This window comes from Bombina bombina, chromosome 8 (assembly GCF_027579735.1).
Source record: "Bombina bombina isolate aBomBom1 chromosome 8, aBomBom1.pri, whole genome shotgun sequence".
NCBI lineage: Eukaryota > Metazoa > Chordata > Amphibia > Anura > Bombinatoridae > Bombina > Bombina bombina.
In genome coordinates this window covers 276,602,124-276,626,627 of record NC_069506.1, presented here as the reverse complement: position 1 = coordinate 276,626,627, position 24,504 = coordinate 276,602,124, and the positions used below count along the sequence as shown (strand labels likewise).

General features: G+C 40.0%; 1 protein-coding gene across 1 annotated transcript in view; it reads left to right on the top strand.

The window, feature by feature from the left end:
• Positions 1–24,504, top strand: part of SIK3 (SIK family kinase 3) — a 772,688-nt gene that overhangs the window by 697,226 nt on the left and 50,958 nt on the right. The gene's annotated exons all lie outside the window — the stretch shown is intronic.

Here is a 24,504-nt window from a genome sequence, read left to right as displayed (position 1 = left end):
TAAGTATACAGTATAAAGGAGAGACACATAGTTACTGTATAAGTATACAGTATAAAGGAGAGACACATAGTTACAGTATAAGTATACAGTATAAAGGAGAGACACACAGTTACAGTATAAGTATACAGTATAAAGGAGAGACACCTTTACAGTATAAGTATAAAGGATACGTGTACAGTATAAAGGAGAGACACATAGTTACAGTATAAGTATACAGTATAAAGGAGAGACACATAGTTACAGTATAAGTATACAGTATAAAGGAGAGACACATAGTTACAGTATAAGTATACAGTATAAAGGAGAGACACATTGTTACAGTATAAGTATACAGTATAAAGGAGAGACACAGTTACAGTATAAGTATACAGTATAAAGGAGAGACACATAGTTACAGTATAAGCATACAGTATAAAGGAGAGACACAGAGTTACAGTATAAGCATACAGTATAAAGGAGAGACACAGAGTTACAGTATAAGTATACAGTATAAAGGAGAGACACAGTTACAGTATAAGTATACAGTATAAAGGAGAGACACACAGTTACAGTATAAGTATACAGTATAAAGGAGAGACACAGTTACATTATAAGTATACAGTATAAAGGAGAGACACACAGTTACAGTATAAGTATACAGTATAAAGGAGAGACACATAGTTACAGTATAAGTATACAGTATAAAGGAGAGACACACAGTCACAGTATAAGTATACAGTATAAAGGAGAGACACATAGTTACATAATAAGTATAAAGGATAATTATACAGTATAAAGGAGAGACACATAGTTACAATATACGTATAAAGGAGAGACACACAGTCACAGTATAAGTATACAGTATAAAGGAGAGACATATAGTTACATAATAAGTATAAAGGATAAGTATACAGTATAAAGGAGAGACACATAGTTACAGTATAAACATACAGTATAAAGGAGAGACACAGAGTTACAGTATAAGTATACAGTATAAAGGAGAGACACAGTTACAGTATAAGTATACAGTATAAAGGAGAGACACAGTTACAGTATAAGTATACAGTATAAAGGAGAGACACACAGTTACAGTATAAGTATACAGTATAAAGGAGAGACACATAGTTACAGTATAAGTATACAGGATAAGTATACAGTATAAAGGAGAGACACAGTTACAGTATAAGTATACAGTATAAAGGAGAGACACAGTTACAGTATAAGTATAAAGGATAAGTATACAATATAAAGGAGAGACACATAGTTACTGTATAAGTATACAGTTTAAAGGAGAGACACAGTTACAGGATAAGTATAAAGGAGAGACACATAGTCACAGTATAAGTATACAGTATAAAGGAGAGACACTTAGGCCTAGATTTAGAGTTCGGCGGTAAAAGGGCTGTTAACGCTCCGCGGGTTTTTTTCTGGCCGCACCATAAATTTAACTCTGGTATCGAGAGTTCAAACAAATGCTGCGTTAGGCTCCAAAAAAGGAGCGTAGAGCATTTTTACCGCAAATGCAACTCTCGATACCAGAGTTGCTTACGGACGCGGCCGGCATCAAAAACGTGCTCGTGCACGATTCTCCCATAGGAAACAATGGGACTGTTTGAGCTGAAAAAAAACCTAACACCTGCAAAAAAGCAGCGTTCAGCTCCTAACGCAGCCCCATTGTTTCCTATGGGGAAACACTTCCTACGTCTGCACCTAACACCCTAACATGTACCCCGAGTCTAAACACCCCTAACCTTACACTTATTAACCCCTAATCTGCCGCCCCCCGCTATCGCTGACCCCTGCATTACACTTTTAACCCCTAATCTGCCGCTCCGTAAACCGCCGCCACCTACGTTATCCCTATGTACCCCTAATCTGCTGCCCCTAACACCGCCGACCCCTGTATTATATCTATTAACCCCTAACTTGCCCCCCACAACGTCGCCGCAAGCTACTTAAAATAATTAACCCCTAATCTTCCGACCGCAAATCGCCGCCACCTACGTTATCCCTATGTACCCCTAATCTGCTACCCCTAACATCGCCGACCCCTATGTTATATTTATTAACCCCTAATCTGCCCCCCACAACGTCGCCGACACCTACCTACACTTATTAACCCCTAATCTGCCGAGCGGACCTGAGCGCTACTATAATAAAGTTATTAACCCCTAATCCGCCTCACTAACCCTATCATAAATAGTATTAACCCCTAATCTGCCCTCCCTAACATCGCCGACACCTAACTTCAATTATTAACCCCTAATCTTCCGACCGGAGCTCACCGCTATTCTAATAAATGTATTAACCCCTAAAGCTAAGTCTAACCCTAACACTAACACCCCCCTAAGTTAAATATAATTTTTATCTAACGAAATAAATTAACTCTTATTAAATAAATAATTCCTATTTAAAGCTAAATACTTACCTGTAAAATACATCCTAATATAGCTACAATATAAATTATAATTATATTATAGCTATTTTAGGATTAATATTTATTTTACAGGCAACTTTGTAATTATTTTAACCAGGTACAATAGCTATTAAATAGTTAAGAACTATTTAATAGTTACCTAGTTAAAATAATTACAAATTTACCTGTAAAATAAATCCTAACCTAAGATATAATTAAACCTAACACTACCCTATCAATAAAATAATTAAATAAACTACCTACAATTACCTACAATTAACCTAACACTACACTATCAATAAATTAATTAAACACAATTGCTACAAATAAATAAAATTAAATAAACTATCTAAAGTACAAAAAATAAAAAAGAACTAAGTTACAGAAAATAATAAAATATTTACAAACATAAGAAAAATATTACAACAATTTTAAACTAATTACACCTACTCTAAGCCCCCTAATAAAATAACAAAGCCCCCCAAAATAAAAAATTCCCTACCCTATTCTAAAATACAAATATTACAAGCTCTTTTACCTTACCAGCCCTGAACAGGGCCCTTTGCGGGGCATGCCCCAAGAATTTCAGCTCTTTTGCCTGTAAAAAAAAACATACTATACCCCCCCCCAACATTACAACCCACCACCCACATACCCCTAATCTAACCCAAACCCCCCTTAAATAAACCTAACACTACCCCCCTGATGATCTTCCTACCTTGTCTTCACCATGCCAGGTTCACCGATCCGTCCTGGCTCCAAGATCTTCATCCACCCCAAGCGGGGGCTAGACATCCACTGAAGAAGTCCAGAAGAGGGTCCAAAGTCTTCCTCCTATCCGGCAAGAAGAGGACATCCGGACCGGCAAACATCTTCTCCAAGCGGCATCTTCTATCTTCTTCCATCCGATGACGACCGGCTCCATCTTGAAGACGTCCAGCGCGGATCCATCCTCTTCTTCCGACGACTAGACGACGAATGACGGTTCCTTTAAGGGACGTCATCCAAGATGGCGTCCCTCGAATTCCGATTGGCTGATAGAATCCTATCAGCCAATCGGAATTAAGGTAGGAATTTTCTGATTGGCTGATGGAATCAGCCAATCAGAATATAGTTCAATCCGATTGGCTGATCCAATCAGCCAATCAGATTGAGCTCGCATTCTATTGGCTGTTCCGATCAGCCAATAGAATGCGAGCTCAATCTGATTGGCTGATTGGATCAGCCAATCGGATTGAACTATATTCTGATTGGCTGATTCCATCAGCCAATCAGAAAATTCCTACCTTAATTCCGATTGGCTGATAGAATCCTATCAGCCAATCGGAATTCGAGGGACGCCATCTTGGATGACGTCCCTTAAAGGAACCGTCATTCGTCGTCTAGTCGTCGGAAGAAGAGGATGGATCCGCGCTGGACGTCTTCAAGATGGAGCCGGTCGTCATCGGATGGAAGAAGATAGAAGATGCCGCTTGGAGAAGATGTTTGCCGGTCCGGATGTCCTCTTCTTGCCGGATAGGAGGAAGACTTTGGACCCTCTTCTGGACTTCTTCAGTGGATGTCTAGCCCCCGCTTGGGGTGGATGAAGATCTTGGAGCCAGGACGGATCGGTGAACCTGGCATGGTGAAGACAAGGTAGGAAGATCATCAGGGGGGTAGTGTTAGGTTTATTTAAGGGGGGTTTGGGTTAGATTAGGGGTATGTGGGTGGTGGGTTGTAATGTTGGGGGGGGGTATAGTATGTTTTTTTTTACAGGCAAAAGAGCTGAAATTCTTGGGGCATGCCCCGCAAAGGGCCCTGTTCAGGGCTGGTAAGGTAAAAGAGCTTGTAATATTTGTATTTTAGAATAGGGTAGGGAATTTTTTATTTTGGGGGGCTTTGTTATTTTATTAGGGGGCTTAGAGTAGGTGTAATTAGTTTAAAATTGTTGTAATATTTTTCTTATGTTTGTAAATATTTTATTATTTTCTGTAACTTAGTTCTTTTTTATTTTTTGTACTTTAGATAGTTTATTTAATTTTATTTATTTGTAGCAATTGTGTTTAATTAATTTATTGATAGTGTAGTGTTAGGTTAATTGTAGGTAATTGTAGGTAGTTTATTTAATTATTTTATTGATAGGGTAGTGTTAGGTTTAATTATATCTTAGGTTAGGATTTATTTTACAGGTAAATTTGTAATTATTTTAACTAGGTAACTATTAAATAGTTCTTAACTATTTAATAGCTATTGTACCTGGTTAAAATAATTACAAAGTTGCCTGTAAAATAAATATTAATCCTAAAATAGCTATAATATAATTATAATTTATATTGTAGCTATATTAGGATGTATTTTACAGGTAAGTATTTAGCTTTAAATAGGAATTATTTATTTAATAAGAGTTAATTTATTTCGTTAGATAAAAATTATATTTAACTTAGGGGGGTGTTAGTGTTAGGGTTAGACTTAGCTTTAGGGGTTAATACATTTATTAGAATAGCGGTGAGCTCCGGTCGGAAGATTAGGGGTTAATAATTGAAGTTAGGTGTCGGCGATGTTAGGGAGGGCAGATTAGGGGTTAATACTATTTATGATAGGGTTAGTGAGGCGGATTAGGGGTTAATAACTTTATTATAGTAGCGCTCAGGTCCGCTCGGCAGATTAGGGGTTAATAAGTGTAGGTAGGTGTCGGCGACGTTGTGGGGGGCAGATTAGGGGTTAATAAATATAACATAGGGGTCGGCGATGTTAGGGGTAGCAGATTAGGGGTACATAGGGATAACGTAGGTGGCGGCGATTTGCGGTCGGAAGATTAGGGGTTAATTATTTTAAGTAGCTTGCGGCGACGTTGTGGGGGGCAAGTTAGGGGTTAATAGATATAATACAGGGGTCGGCGGTGTTAGGGGCAGCAGATTAGGGGTACATAAGTATAACGTAGGTGGCGGTCGGCAGATTAGGGGTTAAAAATTTTAATCGAGTGGCGGCGATGTGGGGGGACCTCGGTTTAGGGGTACATAGGTAGTTTATGGGTGTTAGTGTACTTTAGGGTACAGTAGTTAAGAGCTTTAGAAACCGGCGTTAGCCAGAAAGCTCTTAACTCCTGCTATTTTCAGGCGGCTGGAATCTTGTCGTTAGAGCTCTAACGCTCACTGCAGAAACGACTCTAAATACCAGCGTTAGAAAGATCCCATTGAAAAGATAGGCTACGCAAATGGCGTAGGGGGATCTGCGGTATGGAAAAGTCGCGGCTGAAAAGTGAGCGTTAGACCCTTTCCTGACTGACTCCAAATACCAGCGGGCGCCCAAAACCAGCGTTAGGAGCCTCTAACGCTGGTTTTGACGGCTACCGCCGAACTCTAAATCTAGGCCATAGTTACATAATAAGTATAAAGGATAACTATACAGTATAAAGGAGAGACAGATAGTTACAGTATAAGTATACAGTATAAAGGAGAGACACATAGTTACAGTATAAGTATACAGTATAAAGGAGAGACACATAGTTACAGTATAAGTATACAGTATAAAGGATAAGTATACAGTATAAAAGAGAGACACATAGTTACAGTATAAGTATGAAGGATTAGTAGTATACAGTATAAAAGAGAGACACATAGTTACAGTATAAGTATAAAGGATAAGTATACAGTATAAAGGAGAGACACATAGTTACAGTATAAGTATACAGTATAAAGGAGAGACACATAGTTACTGTATAAGTATAAAGGATAAGTATACAGTATAAAGGAGAGACACAGTTACAGTATAAATATAAAGGAGAGACACATAGTTACAGTATAATTATACAGTATAAAGGAGAGACACATAGTTACAGTATAAGTATACAGTATAAAGGAGAGACACATAGTTACTGTATAAGTATAAAGGATAAGTATACAGTATAAAAGAGAGACACATAGTTACTGTATAAGTATAAAGGATAAGTATAAAGTATAAAGGAGAGACACATAGTTACTGTATAAGTATAAAGGATAAGTATACAGTATAAAGGAGAGACACATAGTTACAGTACAAGTATACAGTATAAAGGAGAGACACATAGTTACTGTTTAAGTATGCAGTATAAAGGAGAGACACATAGTTACATAATAAGTATAAAGGATAAGTATACAGTATAAAGGAGAGACACATAGTTACAGTATAAGTATACAGTATAAAGGAGAGACACATAGTTACAGTATAAGTATACAGTATAAAGGAGAGACACATAGTTACATAATAAGTATAAAGAATAAGTATACAGTATAAAGGAGAGACACATAGTTACATAATAAGTATAAAGAATAAGTATACAGTATAAAGGAGAGACACGTAGTTACATAATAAGTATAAAGAATAAGTATACAGTATAAAGGAGAGACACAGTTACAGTATAAGTATAAAGGAGAGACATATAGTTACAGTATAAGTATACAGTATAAAGGAGAGACACATAGACCTAGATTTGGAGTTTGGCGTTAGCCGTGAAAACCAGCGTTAGAGGCTCCTAACGCTGGTTTTAGGCTACCGCCGGTATTTGGAGTCACTCAAAATAGGGTCTAACGCTCACTTTTCAGCCGCGACTTTTCCATAACGCAGATCCCCTTACGTCAATTGCGTATCCTATCTTTTCAATGGGATCTTTCTAACTCCGGTATTTAGAGTCGTTTCTGAAGTGAGCGTTAGACATCTAATGACAAAACTCCAGCCGCAGGAAAAAAGTCAGTAGTTAAGAGCTTTCTGGGCTAACGCCGGTTTATAAAGCTCTTAACTACTGTACTCTAAACTACACTAACACCCATAAACTACCTATGTACCCCTAAACCGAGGTCCCCCCACATCGCCGCCACTCAATTAAATTTTTTTAACCCCTAATCTGCCGACCGCCAACTACGCTATCCTTATGTACCCCTAATCTGCTGCCCCTAACACCGCCGACCCCTATATTATATTTATTAACCCCTAACCTGCCCCCCACAACGTCGCCGCCAGCTACCTACACTTATTAACCCACAATCTGCCGTCCGCACGCCGCCGCCAGCTACATTATAGCTATGTACCCCTAATCTGCTGCCCCTAACACCGCCGACCCCTGTATTATATTTATTAACCCCTAACCTGCCCCCCACAACATCGCCTCCACCTACCTACACTTATTAACCCCTAATCTGCCGACCGCAAAGCGCCGCCACCTACGTTATCCTTATGTACCCCTAATCTGCTGCCCCTAACACTGCCGACCCCTATATTATATTTATTAACCCCTAATCTGCCCCCCACAACGTCGCCTCCACCTGCCTACACTTATTAACCCCTAATCTGCCCTCCCTAACATCGCCGACACCTAACTTCAATTATTAACCCCTAATCTGCCGACTGGAGCTCACCGCTACTCTAATAAATGTATTAACCCCTAAAGCTAAGTCTAACCCTAACACCCCCCTAAGTTAAATATAATTTACATCTAACGAAATTAATTATCTCTTATTAAATAAATTATTCCTATTTAAAGCTAAATACTTACCTGTAAAATAAATCCTAATATAGCTACAATATAAATTATATTTATATTATAGCTATTTTAGGATTAATATTTATTTTACAGGTAACTTTGTATTTATTTTAACCATGTACAATAGCTATTAAATATTTAAGAACTATTTAATAGCTAAAATAGTTAAAATAATTACAAAATTACCTGTAAAATAAATCCTAACCTAAGTTACAAATACACCTACACTAGCAATAAATTAATTAAATAAACTACCTACAATTACCTACAATTAACCTAACACTACACTATCAATAAATTAATTAAATACAATTCCTACAAATAAATACAATTAAATAAACTAGCTAAAGTACAAAAAATAAAAAAGAACTAAGTTACAAAGATAAAAAAATATTTACAAACATAAGAAAAATATTACAACAATTTTAAACTAATTACACCTACTCTAAGCCCCCTAATAAAATAACAAAGCCCCCCAAAATAAAAAAATGCCCTACCCTATTCTAAATTACTAAAGTTCAAAGCTCTTTACCTTACCAGCCCTGAACAGGGCCCTTTGCGGGGCATGACCCAAAGAATTCAGCTCTTTTGCCTGTAAAAAAAAAAACATACAATACCCCCCCCCCCCCAACATTACAACCCACCACCCACATACCCCTAATCTAACCCAAACCCCCTTAAATAAACCTAACACTAAGCCCCTGAAGATCTTCCTACCTTATCTTCACCCTGCCAGGTTCACCGATCCGTCCTGAAGAGCTCCTCCGATGTCCTGGTCCAAGCCCAAGCGGGGGGCTGAAGAGGTCCATGATCCGGCTGAAGTCTTCATCCAAGCGGGAGCTGAAGAGGTCCATGATCCTGATGAAGTCTTCATCCAAGCGGGAGCTGAAGAGGTCCATGATCCGGATGAAGTCTTCTATCAACGGCATCTTCAATCTTCTTTCTTCCGGATCCATCTTGCAGACCTCCGACGCGGAACATCCTCTTCTCCCGACGCCTACTAGCCGAATGACAGTTCCTTTAAGGGACGTCATCCAAGATGGCGTCCCTCGAATTCCGATTGGCTGATAGGATTCTATCAGCCAATCGGAATTAAGGTAGGAATATTCTGATTGGCTGATGGAATCAGCCAATCAGAATCAAGTTCAATCCAATTGGCTGATCCAATCAGCCAATCAGATTGAGCTTGCATTCTATTGGCTGATCGGAACAGCCAATAGAATGCGAGCTCAATCTGATTGGCTGATTGGATCAGCCAATCAGAATATTCCTACCTTAATTCCGATTGGCTGATAGAATCCTATCAGCCAATCGGAATTCGAGGGACTCCATCTTGGATGACGTCCCTTAAAGGAAACGTCATTCGGCTAGTAGGCGTCGGGAGAAGAGGATGTTCCGCGTCGGAGGTCTGCAAGATGGATCCGGAAGAAAGAAGATTGAAGATGCCGTTGATAGAAGACTTCATCCGGATCATGGACCTCTTCAGCTCCCGCTTGGATGAAGACTTCATCCGGATCATGGACCTCTTCAGCTCCCGCTTGGATGAAGACTTCAGCCGGATCATGGACCTCTTCAGCCCCCCGCTTGGGCTTGGATCAGGACATCGGAGGAGCTCTTCAGGACGGATCGGTGAACCTGGCAGGGTGAAGATAAGGTAGGAAGATCTTCAGGGGCTTAGTGTTAGGTTTATTTAAGGGGGTTTGGGTTAGATTAGGGGTATGTGGGTGGTGGGTTGTAATGTTGGGGGGGGTATTGTATGTTTTTTTTTTTTTTTTACAGGCAAAAGAGCTGAATTCTTTGGGGCATGCCCCACAAAGGGCCCTGTTCAGGGCTGGTAAGGTAAAAGAGCTTTGAACTTTAGTAATTTAGAATAGGGTAGGGCATTTTTTTATTTTGGGGGGCTTTGTTATTTTATTAGGGGGCTTAGAGTAGGTGTAATTAGTTTAAAATTGTTGTAATATTTTTCTTATGTTTGTAAATATTTTTTTATTTTTTGTACTTTAGCTAGTTTATTTAATTGTATTTATTTGTAGGAATTGTATTTAATTAATTTATTGATAGTGTAGTGTTAGGTTAATTGTAGGTAGTTTATTTAATTAATTTATTGCTAGTGTAGTGTTAGGTTTAATTGTAACTTAGGTTAGGATTTATTTTACAGGTAATTTTGTAATTATTTTAACTATTTTAGCTATTAAATAGTTCTTAACTATTTAATAGCTATTGTACATGGTTAAAATAAATACAAAGTTACCTGTAAAATAAATATTAATCCTAAAATAGCTATAATATAAATATAATTTATATTGTAGCTATATTAGGATTTATTTTACAGGTAAGTATTTAGCTTTAAATAGGAATAATTTATTTAATAAGAGATAATTAATTTCGTTAGATGTAAATTATATTTAACTTAGGGGGGTGTTAGGGTTAGGGTTAGACTTAGCTTTAGGGGTTAATACATTTATTAGAGTAGCGGTGAGCTCCAGTCGGCAGATTAGGGGTTAATAATTGAAGTTAGGTGTCGGCGATGTTAGGGAGGGCAGATTAGGGGTTAATACTATTTATTATAGGGTTAGTGAGGCGGATTAGGGGTTAATAACTTTATTATAGTAGCGCTCAGGTCCGGTCGGCAGATTAGGGGTTAATAAGTGTAGGCAGGTTGAGGCGACGTTGTGGGGGGCAGATTAGGGGTTAATAAATATAATATAGGGGTCGGCGATGTTAGGGCAGCAGATTAGGGGTACATAGGGATAATGTAATTAGCGGCGGTTTACGGAGCGGCAGATTAGGGGTTAATAATAATATGCAGGGGTCAGCGATAGCGGGGGTGGCAGATTAGGGGTTAATAAGTGTAAGGTTAGGGGTTTTTAGACTCGGGGTACATGTTAGGGTGTTAGGTGCAGACGTAGGAAGTGTTACCGCATAGCAAACAATGGGGCTGCGTTAGGAGCTGAACGCGGCTTTTTTTCAGGTGTTAGGTTTTTTTTTCAGCTCAAACAGCCCCATTGTTTCCTATGGGAGAATCGTGCACGAGCACGTTTTTGAGTCTGGCCGCTTGCGTAAGCAACTCTGGTATCGAGAGTTGAAGCTGCGTTAAATATGCTCTACGCTCCTTTTTTGGAGCCTAACGCAGCCTTTATGTGGACTCTCAATACCAGAGTTATTTTTATGGTGCGGCCAGAAAAAAGCCGGCGTTAGTTTTTCGGGTCGTTACCGACAAAACTCCAAATCTAGCCGATAGTTACTGTATAAGTATACAGTATAAAGGAGAGACACATAGTTACATAATAAGTATAAAGGATAAGTATGCAGTATAAAGGAGAGACACATAGTTACAGTATAAGTATACAGTATAAAAGAGAGACACATAGTTACAGTATAAGTATACAGTATAAAGGAGAGACACATAGTTACAGTATAAGTATACAGTATAAAGGAGAGACACATAGTTACAGTATAAGTATACAGTATAAAGGAGAGACACATAGTTACAGTATAAGTATACAGTATAAAGGAGAGACACATAGTTACAGTATAAGTATACAGTATAAAGGAGAGACACGTAGTTACATAATAAGTATAAAGAATAAGTATGCAGTATAAAGGAGAGACACAGTTACAGTATAAGTATAAAGGAGAGACATATAGTTACAGTATAAGTATACAGTATAAAGGAGAGACACATAGTTACTGTATAAGTATACAGTATAAAGGAGAGACACATAGTTACAGTATAAGTATACAGTATAAAGGAGAGACACAGTTACAGGATAAGTATAAAGGAGAGACACATAGTCACAGTATAAGTATACAGTATAAAGGAGAGACACATAGTTACATAATAAGTATAAAGGATAACTATACAGTATAAAGGAGAGACACATAGTTACAGTATAAGTATACAGTATAAAGGAGAGACACATAGTTACTGTATAAGTATACAGTATAAAGGAGAGACACATAGTTACAGTATAAGTATACAGTATAAAGGATAAGTATACAGTATAAAAGAGAGACACATAGTTACAGTATAAGTATACAGTATAAAGGAGAGACACATTGTTACAGTATAAGTATACAGTATAAAGGAGAGACACATAGTTACATAAGTATAAAGAATAAGTATACAGTATAAAGGAGAGACACGTAGTTACATAATAAGTATAAAGAATAAGTATACAGTATAAAGGATAGACACAGTTACAGTATAAGTATAAAGGAGAGACATATAGTTACAGTATAAGTATACAGTATAAAGGAGAGACACATAGTTACTGTATAAGTATACAGTATAAAGGAGAGACACATAGTTACAGTATAAGTATAAAGGATTAGTATACAGTATAAAGGAGACACAGTTACAGGATAAGTATAAAGGATAAGTATACAGTATAAAGGAGAGACACAAAGTTACAGTATAAGTATGAAGGATAAGTATACAGTATAAAGGAGAGACACATAGTTACAGAATAAGTATAAAGGATAAGTATACAGTATAATGGAGAGACACATAGTTACTGTATAAGTATAAAGGATAAGTATACAGTATAAAGGAGAGACACATAGTTACAGTATAAGTATACAGTATAAAGGAGAGACACATAGTTACAGTATAAGTATACAGTATAAAGGAGAGACACATAGTTACTGTATAAGTATAAAGGATAAGTATACAGTATAAAGGAGAGACACATAGTTACAGTATAAGTATGCAGTATAAAGGAGAGACACATAGTTACATAATAAGTATAAAGGATAAGTATACAGTATAAAGTAGAGACACATAGTTACAGTATAAGTATACAGTATAAAAGAGAGACACATAGTTACAGTATAAGTATACAGTATAAAGGAGAGACACATAGTTACAGTATAAGTATACAGTATAAAGGAGAGACACATAGTTACATAATAAGTATAAAGAATAAGTATACAGTATAAAAGAGAGACACAGTTACAGTATAAGTATACAGTATAAAGGAGAGACACATAGTTACTGTATAAGTATACAGTATAAAGGAGAGACACATAGTTACTGTTTAAGTATGCAGTATAAAGGAGAGACACATAGTTACATAATAAGTATAAAGGATAAGTATACAGTATAAAGGAGAGACACATAGTTACAGTATACGTATACAGTATAAAGGAGAGACACATAGTTACAGTATACAGTATAAAGGAGAGACACATAGTTACTGTATAAGTATACAGTATAAAGGAGAGACACATAGTTACATAAGTATAAAGAATAAGTATACAGTATAAAGGAGAGACACGTAGTTACATAATAAGTATAAAGAATAAGTATACAGTATAAAGGAGAGACACAGTTACAGTATATAAGTATAAAGGAGAGACATATAGTTACAGTATAAGTATACAGTATAAAGGAGAGACACAAAGGGATTCTGTTAGTGAAAATTATAATTTAATGAATGTGGTTTAGTGTTTTTTGTTTTTTTTTACTCTTTTACAGCAGTTTAAGGATCGTTTTTGTATTTTGTTTACTCAAACTTTACACCCACTACCTAAGCAGCTTGCCTCTGTACTCAACACACTAGTTTATAGCCTCACTCTTTTTCTGAACTTCTGAACTCTCTGTAGCTCTGCAACTGTGTTTTGTCACAACATTATCTTACTATTATGCTGTTTGTATGGATGAGTTATTTGACCAGAGTAAGCTAGACCAAAAGCATGGTAATGTAAAATGAAACCAAGCAGTTTAGAATGAGTTATAGCAAATATTCTCCATTGCTCCTGTAGCTATAGTATTTCATTTAAACCAGTGATTCCTTAGGTGTATGTTGGACAACCCTGATGTAGACAGCAACTAATAATGTGCATATGTGCTGTTCTGTTTCAGATATTTAAAATAGATTGTATACTATTAGTATTTGATAGTCTCTTAAAATATTACTTAAAAATTCAGTGGTGTCTCCCCCCTTTCAGTGGCCCCTCCCCCCCCCCCCCCCCCCCCTTGTGTGTCTCTCTCCCTGAGTTTTGCCATGGATCCCCCTCCGGCATGCCACAGTCCAGGTGTTAGTCCCCTTGAAACAACTTTCCCATCACTATTGTGGCCAGAAAGAGTCCCTGTGGGTTTTAAAATTTGCCTGCCTGTCTAAATAAAAGGTAGACAGAAACACAGAAAAGCACTTGGGGGGAGGAGAGAGAGACACCGAGGGTTAGAGAGAGAGAAAGAAAGAGACACAATCACACACAGAGGGTTAGAGAGACACATAAGGGATGAAAGAGTTAGAGGGGGAGGAAGAGAGGTGAATCAAAGTCAGCATGACAGGCCTGTCCCCAATCCAGGGGGATTCAATATCCCAGGGAAACAAAATAGAGTTCAGGATTTTTTTCTCCCAGGGACAGGTTTTTGTTTTCAAGGTTATCTGCAGTAGAGGAGAGGCGTTCTTACTCTGCGTAGGAGACCTCTCTGGCATGGGAGTGATAGTTCCTGTTCGGTTTCAAGACCAGGGTCTGGGACTTTATTCCAACTTGTTTGTGGTTCCCAAATAAGAAGGAGCCTTCAGACCTATTTTAGATCTCAAAGAGTACTGTCCTCAGATGGAAACTATTTGTTCCATTCTACCTTTGATCCAAGAGGGTCAATTTATATCAACCTTGGATTTAAAGGACGCATGTCTGCATGTTCCTATTAACAGGGATCATCACAAGTTTCTAAGGTTTGCCTTCCTAGACAAACAGTGCCGATTTGTGGCTCTTCCCTTCGGACTTGCCACAGCCCCCATAATTTTATCAAGGGTTCTGGGATCACTGTTGACGGTGCTTTGGTTAAGGGGCATTACTTTGGCGCCCTATCTGGACGACATCCTAGTCCAGGCGCCATCCTTCCAACAAGCAAGATCCCACACAGACATGGTGTTATCCTTCCTGTTGTTCCGCGAGTGGAAGGTAAATTTGGGAGAGAGTTTCTTAGTCCCAAAGACAAGGGTTACTTCTTGGGAAAATTAATAGATTCCCTATCAATGAAGATGTTTCTGACAGAAGTCAGGAAATCAAAGATTTTCAATTCTTGTTTAGCCCTTCAGGCCACTCCGCGGCCATCAGTGGCTCAGTGCATGGAGTTAATCGAGCTGATGGTAGCGGCAGTGGACATCATCCCATTTGCTCGGTTCCATCTCGGATCTCTGCGTGTTCAGGCAATGGAACGGAGATTATGCAGATTTGTCTCCTAGAATACTACTGGAGCAGGAGACAGGGGATTCTCTTCAATGGTGGTTGTCTCTGGATTATCTTTCTCACGGAACCTACTTTCGTAGACCATCTTGGGTAATTGTGTCAACAGACGCCAGCCTTCTGGGGGGGAGCAGTCTGGGGTTCCCTAATGTCCCAGGGAGTGTGGACTCAGTCAGAGTCTGTTCTTCCTATAAACTTCCTGGAGCTGATAGCGATCTTCAATGCTCTTCTGGCCTGGCCTCAGTTAAGCCTCGGTCCAGTTTATCAGGTTCTAGTCGGACAACATAACTTCAGTGAACTTACATCAATCATCAGGGAGGAACGAGGAGTTCTTTAGCGATGACAGAGGTAACCAAGATAATTCAGTGGGCGAAGGCCCATTCTTGTTGCCTGTCGGTGATCCACATCCCAGAGGTGGACATCTGGGAGGCGGACTTTCTGAGCAGGCAGACCTTTCATCCGGAGGAGTGGGAATTCCATCCGGAAGTGTTCTCCAACCTGATTCTCAGGTGGGATCAGCCGGAATTAAATTTCATGGCATCTCGACAGAAAGCCAAACTCCCGAGATACTGGTCGAGGTCCAGGGACACCCATGCGGAACTGATAGATGCTGTGGCGGTTCCTTGGACCTTCAGTCTAGCATACCTATTTCCTCTGTTTGCTCTTCTCCCTCGGGTCATTGCTCGGATCAAGCAGGAAAGGGCATCAGTGATCCTCATTGCACCGGCTTGACCTCGCAGGATTCGGTATGCGGATCTGGTGGACATGTCATCTCTGCCACCTTGGAGACTTCCGTTGCGGAAGGCCCTTCTAATTCAAGGGCCCTTTCTCCAACATAGGTGTGTCCGGTCCACGGCGTCATCCTTACTTGTGGGATATTCTCTTCCCCAACAGGAAATGGCAAAGAGCCCAGCAAAGCTGGTCACATGATCCCTCCTAGGCTCCGCCTACCCCAGTCATTCTCTTTGCCGTTGTACAGGCAACATCTCCACGGAGATGGCTTAGAGTTTTTTAGTGTTTAACTGTAGTTTTTATTATTCAATCAAGAGTTTGTTATTTTGAAATAGTGCTGGTATGTACTATTTACTCAGAAACAGAAAAGAGATGAAGATTTCTGTTTGTATGAGGAAAATGATTTTAGCAACCGTCACTAAAATCCATGGCTGTTCCACACAGGACTGTTGAGAGCAATTAACTTCAGTTGGGGGAACAGTGAGCAGTCTCTTGCTGCTTGAGGTATGACACATTCTAACAAGACGATGTAATGCTGGAAGCTGTCATTTTCCCTATGGGATCCGGTAAGCCATGTTTATTACGATCGTAAATAAGGGCTTCACAAGGGCTTATTAAGACTGTAGACTTTTTCTGGGCTAAATCGATTCATTATTAACACATATTTAGCCTTGAGGAATCATTTTATCTGGGTATTTTGATATAATAATATCGGCAGGCACTGTTTTAGACACCTTATTCTTTAGGGGCTTTCCCTAATCATAGGCAGAGCCTCATTTTCGCGCCGGTGTTGCGCACTTGTTTTTGAGAGGCATGGCATGCAGTCGCATGTGAGAGGAGCTCTGATACTTAGAAAAGACTTTCTGAAGGCGTCATTTGGTATCGTATTCCCCTTTGGGCTTGGTTGGGTCTCAGCAAAGCAGATACCAGGGACTGTAAAGGGGTTAAAGTTCAAAACGGCTCCGGTTCCGTTATTTTAAGGGTTAAAGCTTCCAAATTTGGTGTGCAATACTTTTAAGGCTTTAAGACACTGTGGTGAAAATTTGGTGAATTTTGAACAATTCCTTCATGTTTTTTCGCAATTGCAGTAATAAAGTGTGTTCAGTTTAAAATTTAAAGTGACAGTAACGGTTTTATTTTAAAACGTTTTTTGTACTTTGTTATCAAGTTTATGCCTGTTTAACATGTCTCCAGATAGACTGTGTTCTGAATGTGGGGAAGCCAGAATTCCTATTCATTTAAATAAATGTGATTTATGTGATAATGACAATGATGCCCAAGATGATTCCTCAAGTGAGGGGAGTAAGCATGGTACTGCATCATTCCCTCCTTCGTCTACACGAGTCTTGCCCACTCAGGAGGCCCCTAGTACATCTAGCGCGCCAATACTCCTTACTATGCAACAATTAACGGCTGTAATGGATAATTCTGTCAAAAACATTTTAGCCAAAATGAACACTTATCAGCGTAAGCGCGGCTGCTCTGTTTTAGATACTGAAGAGCATGACGACGCTGATAATAATATTTCTGAAGGGCCCCTAACCCAGTCTGATGGGGCCAGGGGGGTTTTGTCTGAGGGAGAAATTACTGATTCAGGGAACATTTCTCAACAGGCTGAACCTGATGTGATTGCATTTAAATTTAAGTTGGAACATCTCCGCATTCTGCTTAAGGAGGTATTATCCACTCTGGATGATTGTGACAAGTTGGTCATTCCAGAGAAACTATGTAAAATGGACAAGTTCCTAGAGGTGCCGGGGCTCCCAGAAGCTTTTCCTATACCCAAGCGGGTGGCGGACATTGTTAATAAAGAATGGGAAAGGCCCGGTATTCCTTTCGTCCCTCCCCCCATATTTAAAAAATTGTTTCCTATGGTCGACCCCAGAAAGGACTTATGGCAGACAGTCCCCAAGGTCGAGGGAGCGGTTTCCACTTTAAACAAACGCACCACTATACCCATAGAGGATAGTTGTGCTTTCAAAGATCCTATGGATAAAAAATTAGAAGGTTTGCTTAAAAAGATGTTTGTTCAGCAAGGTTACCTTCTACAACCAATTTCATGCATTGTCCCTGTCGCTACAGCCGCATGTTTCTGGTTCGATGATCTGATAAAGGCGGTCGATAGTGATTCTCCTCCTTTTGAGGAGATTATGGACAGAATCAATGCTCTCAAATTGGCTAATTCTTTCACCCTAGACGCCACTTTGCAATTGGCTAGGTTAGCGGCTAAGAATTCTGGGTTTGCTATTGTGGCGCGCAGAGCGCTTTGGTTGAAATCTTGGTCGGCTGATGCGTCTTCCAAGAACAAGCTACTTAACATTCCTTTCAAGGGGAAAACGCTGTTTGGCCCTGACTTGAAAGAGATTATCTCTGATATCACTGGGGGTAAGGGCCACGCCCTTCCTCAGGATCGGCCTTTCAAGGCAAAAAATAAACCTAATTTTCGTCCCTTTCGTAGAAACGGACCAGCCCAAGGTGCTACGTCCTCTAAGCAAGAGGGTAATACTTCTCAAGCCAAGCCAGCTTGGAGACCAATGCAAGGCTGGAACAAGGGAAAGCAGGCCAAGAAACCTGCCACTGCTACCAAGACAGCATGAAATGTTGGCCCCCGATCCGGGACCGGATCTGGTGGGGGGCAGACTCTCTCTCTTCGCTCGGGCTTGGGCAAGAGATGTTCTGGATCCTTGGGCGCTAGAAATAGTCTCCCAAGGTTATCTTCTGGAATTCAAGGGACTTCCCCCAAGGGGGAGGTTCCACAGGTCTCAGTTGTCTTCAGACCACATAAAAAGACAGGCATTCTTAAATTGTGTAGAAGACCTGTTAAAAATGGGAGTGATTCATCCTGTTCCATTAAGAGAACAAGGGATGGGGTTCTACTCCAATCTGTTCATAGTTCCCAAAAAAGAGGGAACGTTCAGACCAATCTTAGATCTCAAGATCTTAAACAAGTTTCTCAAGGTTCCATCGTTCAAGATGGAAACCATTCGAACTATTCTTCCTTCCATCCAGGAAGGTCAATTCATGACCACGGTGGATTTAAAGGATGCGTATCTACATATTCCTATCCACAAGGAACATCATCGGTTCCTAAGGTTCGCATTCCTGGACAAACATTACCAGTTCGTGGCGCTTCCTTTCGGATTAGCCACTACTCCAAGGATTTTCACAAAGGTACTAGGGTCCCTTCTAGCTGTGCTAAGACCAAGGGGCATTGCTGTAGTACCTTACTTGGACGACATTCTGATTCAAGCGTCGTCCCTTCCTCAAGCAAAGGCTCACACGGACATTGTCCTGGCCTTTCTCAGATCTCACGGATGGAAAGTGAACGTGGAAAAGAGTTCTCTATCCCCGTCAACAAGGGTTCCCTTCTTGGGAACAATAATAGACTCCTTAGAAATGAGGATTTTTCTGACAGAGGCCAGAAAAACAAAACTTCTAGACTCTTGTCGGATACTTCATTCCGTTCCTCTTCCTTCCATAGCTCAGTGCATGGAAGTGATCGGGTTGATGGTAGCGGCAATGGACATAGTTCCTTTTGCGCGCATTCATCTAAGACCATTACAACTGTGCATGCTCAGTCAGTGGAATGGGGACTATACAGACTTGTCTCCGAAGATACAAGTAAATCAGAGGACCAGAGACTCACTCCGTTGGTGGCTGTCCCTGGACAACCTGTCACAAGGGATGACATTCCGCAGACCAGAGTGGGTCATTGTCACGACCGACGCCAGTCTGATGGGCTGGGGCGCGGTCTGGGGATCCCTGAAAGCTCAGGGTCTTTGGTCTCGGGAAGAATCTCTTCTACCGATAAATATTCTGGAACTGAGAGCGATATTCAATGCTCTCAAGGCTTGGCCTCAGCTAGCGAGGGCCAAGTTCATACGGTTTCAATCAGACAACATGACAACTGTTGCGTACATCAACCATCAGGGGGGAACAAGGAGTTCCCTAGCGATGGAAGAAGTGACCAAAATCATTCTATGGGCGGAGTCTCACTCCTGCCACCTATCTGCTATCCACATCCCAGGAGTGGAAAATTGGGAAGCGGATTTTCTGAGTCGTCAGACATTGCATCCGGGGGAGTGGGAACTCCATCCGGAAATCTTTGCCCAAGTCACTCAGCTGTGGGGCATTCCAGACATGGATCTGATGGCCTCTCGTCAGAACTTCAAAGTTCCTTGCTACGGGTCCAGATCCAGGGATCCCAAGGCGGCTCTAGTGGATGCACTAGTAGCACCTTGGACCTTCAAACTAGCTTATGTGTTCCCGCCGTTTCCTCTCATCCCCAGGCTGGTAGCCAGGATCAATCAGGAGAGGGCGTCGGTGATCTTGATAGCTCCTGCGTGGCCACGCAGGACTTGGTATGCAGATCTGGTGAATATGTCATCGGCTCCACCTTGGAAGCTACCTTTGAGACGAGACCTTCTTGTTCAGGGTCCGTTCGAACATCCGAATCTGGTTTCACTCCAGCTGACTGCTTGGAGATTGAACGCTTGATTTTATCGAAGCGAGGGTTCTCAGATTCTGTTATCGATACTCTTGTTCAGGCCAGAAAGCCTGTAACTAGAAAGATTTACCACAAAATTTGGAAAAAATATATCTGTTGGTGTGAATCTAAAGGATTGCCTTGGGACAAGGTCAAGATTCCTAGGATTCTATCCTTCCTTCAAGAAGGATTGGAAAAAGGATTATCTGCAAGTTCCCTGAAGGGACAGATTTCTGCCTTGTCGGTGTTACTTCACAAAAAACTGGCTGCTGTGCCAGATGTTCAAGCTTTTGTTCAGGCTCTGGTTAGAATTAAGCCTGTTTACAAACCTTTGACTCCTCCTTGGAGTCTCAATTTAGTTCTTTCAGTTCTTCAGGGGGTTCCGTTTGAACCCTTGCATTCCGTTGATATTAAGTTATTATCTTGGAAAGTTTTGTTTTTAGTTGCAATTTCTTCTGCCAGAAGAGTTTCAGAATTATCTGCTCTGCAGTGTTCTCCTCCTTATCTGGTGTTCCACGCAGATAAGGTGGTTTTACGTACTAAACCTGGTTTTCTTCCAAAAGTTGTTTCTAACAAAAACATTAACCAGGAGATTATCGTACCTTCTCTGTGTCCGAAACCAGTTTCAAAGAAGGAACGTTTGTTGCACAATTTGGATGTTGTTCGCGCTCTAAAATTCTATTTAGATGCTACAAAGGATTTTAGACAAACATCTTCCTTGTTTGTTGTTTATTCCGGTAAAAGGAGAGGTCAAAAAGCAACTTCTACCTCTCTCTCTTTTTGGATTAAAAGCATCATCAGATTGGCTTACGAGACTGCCGGACGGCAGCCTCCCGAAAGAATCACAGCTCATTCCACTAGGGCTGTGGCTTCCACATGGGCCTTCAAGAACGAGGCTTCTGTTGATCAGATATGTAGGGCAGCGACTTGGTCTTCACTGCACACTTTTACCAAATTTTACAAGTTTGATACTTTTGCTTCTTCTGAGGCTATTTTTGGGAGAAAGGTTTTGCAAGCCGTGGTGCCTTCCATTTAGGTGACCTGATTTGCTCCCTCCCTTCATCCGTGTCCTAAAGCTTTGGTATTGGTTCCCACAAGTAAGGATGACGCCGTGGACCGGACACACCTATGTTGGAGAAAACAGAATTTATGTTTACCTGATAAATTACTTTCTCCAACGGTGTGTCCGGTCCACGGCCCGCCCTGGTTTTTTTAATCAGGTCTGATAATTTATTTTCTTTAACTACAGTCACCACGGTACCATATGGTTTCTCCTATGCAAATATTCCTCCTTAACGTCGGTCGAATGACTGGGGTAGGCGGAGCCTAGGAGGGATCATGTGACCAGCTTTGCTGGGCTCTTTGCCATTTCCTGTTGGGGAAGAGAATATCCCACAAGTAAGGATGACGCCGTGGACCGGACACACCGTTGGAGAAAGTAATTTATCAGGTAAACATAAATTCTGTTTCCTTCACCCAAATCTAGTTTCTCTGAAGCTGACTGCTTGGAGATTGAACGCTTAATTTTATCCAAGCGGGGGTTTTCTGACTCGGTTATAGGGACTGTGATTCAGGCTCGTAAACCTGTAACTAAAAAGATTTTCCATAATATATGGCGTAAATATCTCTTGGTGCGAATTCAAGGCTTACTTATGGAGTAGTGTTAGGATTCCTAGAATTTTGTCTTTTCTCCAAGAGGGTTTGGAGAAGGGTTTATCGACAAGTTCCCTAAAGGTTCAAATCTTTTTTGTTTCACAAACGTCTGGCGGCTGTTCCAGATTTAAAAAAACCCAAAAAGAAAACCTTCTGCGCTAAAACACCCTCATTGATGTAATATTCAAAATGTAACTAATATACAATATTGACCTTTGGGATTAAACATAGATATTGATGTGGCAGCTCATATGTAGCATTTTATATCTGCTCACATTCCTCTCCCCCCCCCCCCTTTTTTTCTAGTTCTTATGACTATTTCATTTTAATTGGCAAGCAACCTTTTAAACTTCCTTTTCGCAAATTCTTAATGTTTTGTAATAATGTTTTAAGTAGTATTATTTTTACACAATGTGTCTTAATAGATAGTATTACTTATAGGGTTAAGTAGAATAGTAGCATTTTTTCAGACTGTCAGATTTTTGATATTTTAAATTATATTTTATATTTAATTTAGGTAATTTTTACATGACTTGGATTTTAGACATATGTGTCTTTTATATGTTGGTATATGCATAATATATTTTAATGACTTATATCAGTGTATTAACACCAAGAGATGTTATATGTTTTGGTGTTTGTTTCTTAAAATAATGACGTATCTTTAGAGGTGTGCCCCAGGTAAACTGCACAGGTGTTTCCTATGATTTTCTAATTAAGAATGGTATATAGGGGTTACACCTTGGAGATAGGTCATTACTATATTTCCTCTTGAGAAAGCCCGTCAGCTCAGACGGGGGAAACGCGTTGAGGTGCTCCTTTTTCTTATGTATGAGTGATATACATTCCAAAGTCCTTTCATCTACTGCAGGCCAGAAGTGGGAAGTGGAGATTTATACCGGTATACCCCGCTGTTCCTGTTTTGTCAGCTCTAATTTTTATGTGCACGTTGGTTTTATTCTTCCGGTGAGTGTATTACTTACCTTGCATTTGTTCATTTGTCATAGTACAATAAATACTGCTTGAATCAAGGTTGCGCTTTTTTGTCTCCTATTTCCTTTATTGGCTGTCCCAGATATACAATAATTTTGTCAGACCTTAGTCATGATCAGGCCTTTGTTCAAACCAGTTACTCCTCCATGGAGTCTGAATTTAGTTTTCAAAGTTTTTCAAAGCGCTCCGTTTGAGCCTATGCATTCCTTAGATATTAAATTGTTATCTTGGAATGTTCTATTTCTTGTTGCTATTTCTTCTGCTCGGATTAGTGCCCGAGCTCTCGGCATTACAGTGTGAGTCTCCTTATCTTATTTTCATTCAGATAAGGTAGTTTTCTTCTGTTATGTGTGATCAGTCCACGGGTCATCATTACTTCTGGGATATAACTCCTCCCCAACAGGAAATGCAAGAGGATTCACCCAGCAGAGCTGCATATAGCTCCTCCCCTCTACGTCAGTCCCAGTCATTCTCTTGCACCCAACGACTAGATAGGATGTGTGAGAGGACTATGGTGATTATACTTAGTTTTTATGACTTCAATCAAAAGTTTGTTATTTTACAATAGCACCGGAGCGTGTTATTACTTCTCTGGCAGAGTTTGAGGAAGAATCTACCAGAGTTTTTTACTATGATTTTAACCGGAGTAGTTAAGATCATATTGCTGTTCTCGGCCATCTGAGGGAGGTAAAAGCTTCAGATCAGGGGACAGCGGGCAGATGAATCTGCATTGAGGTATGTAGCAGTTTTTATTTTCTGAATGGAATTGATGAGAAAATCCTGCCATACCGTTATAATGACATGTATGTATACACTTCAGTATTCTGGGGATGGTATTTCACCGGAACTACTCTGTTAAAAGTCACTAATCCTTTTAATAAGTATTTCTTCTGTTATGTGTGATCAGTCCACGGGTCATCATTACTTCTGGGATATAACTCCTCCCCAACAGGAAATGCAAGAGGATTCACCCAGCAGAGCTGCATATAGCTCCTCCCCTCTACGTCAGTCCCAGTCATTCTCTTGCACCCAACGACTAGATAGGATGTGTGAGAGGACTATGGTGATTATACTTAGTTTTTATGACTTCAATCAAAAGTTTGTTATTTTAAAATAGCACCGGAGCGTGTTATTACTTCTCTGGCAGAGTTTGAGGAAGAATCTGACAGAGATTTTTTACTATGATTTTAACCGGAGTCGTTAAGATCATATTGCTGTTCTCGACCATCTGAGGGAGGTAAAGGCTTCAGATCAGGGGACAGCGGGCAGATGAATCTGCATTGAGGTATGTGGCAGTTTTTATTTTCTGAATGGAATTGATGAGAAAAGCCTGCCATACCGTTAAAATGACATGTATGTATACACTTCAGTATTCTGGGGATGGTATTTCACCGGAACTACTGTGTTAAGGTCACTAATCCTTTTAATAACTATTCTCATGTTAAACGTTTTTGCTGGAATGTAGAATCGTTTACATTGCTGAGGTACTGTGTGAATAAATGTTTGGGCATTATTTTCCACTTGGCAGTTTTTTGCTTTAATTGTGAC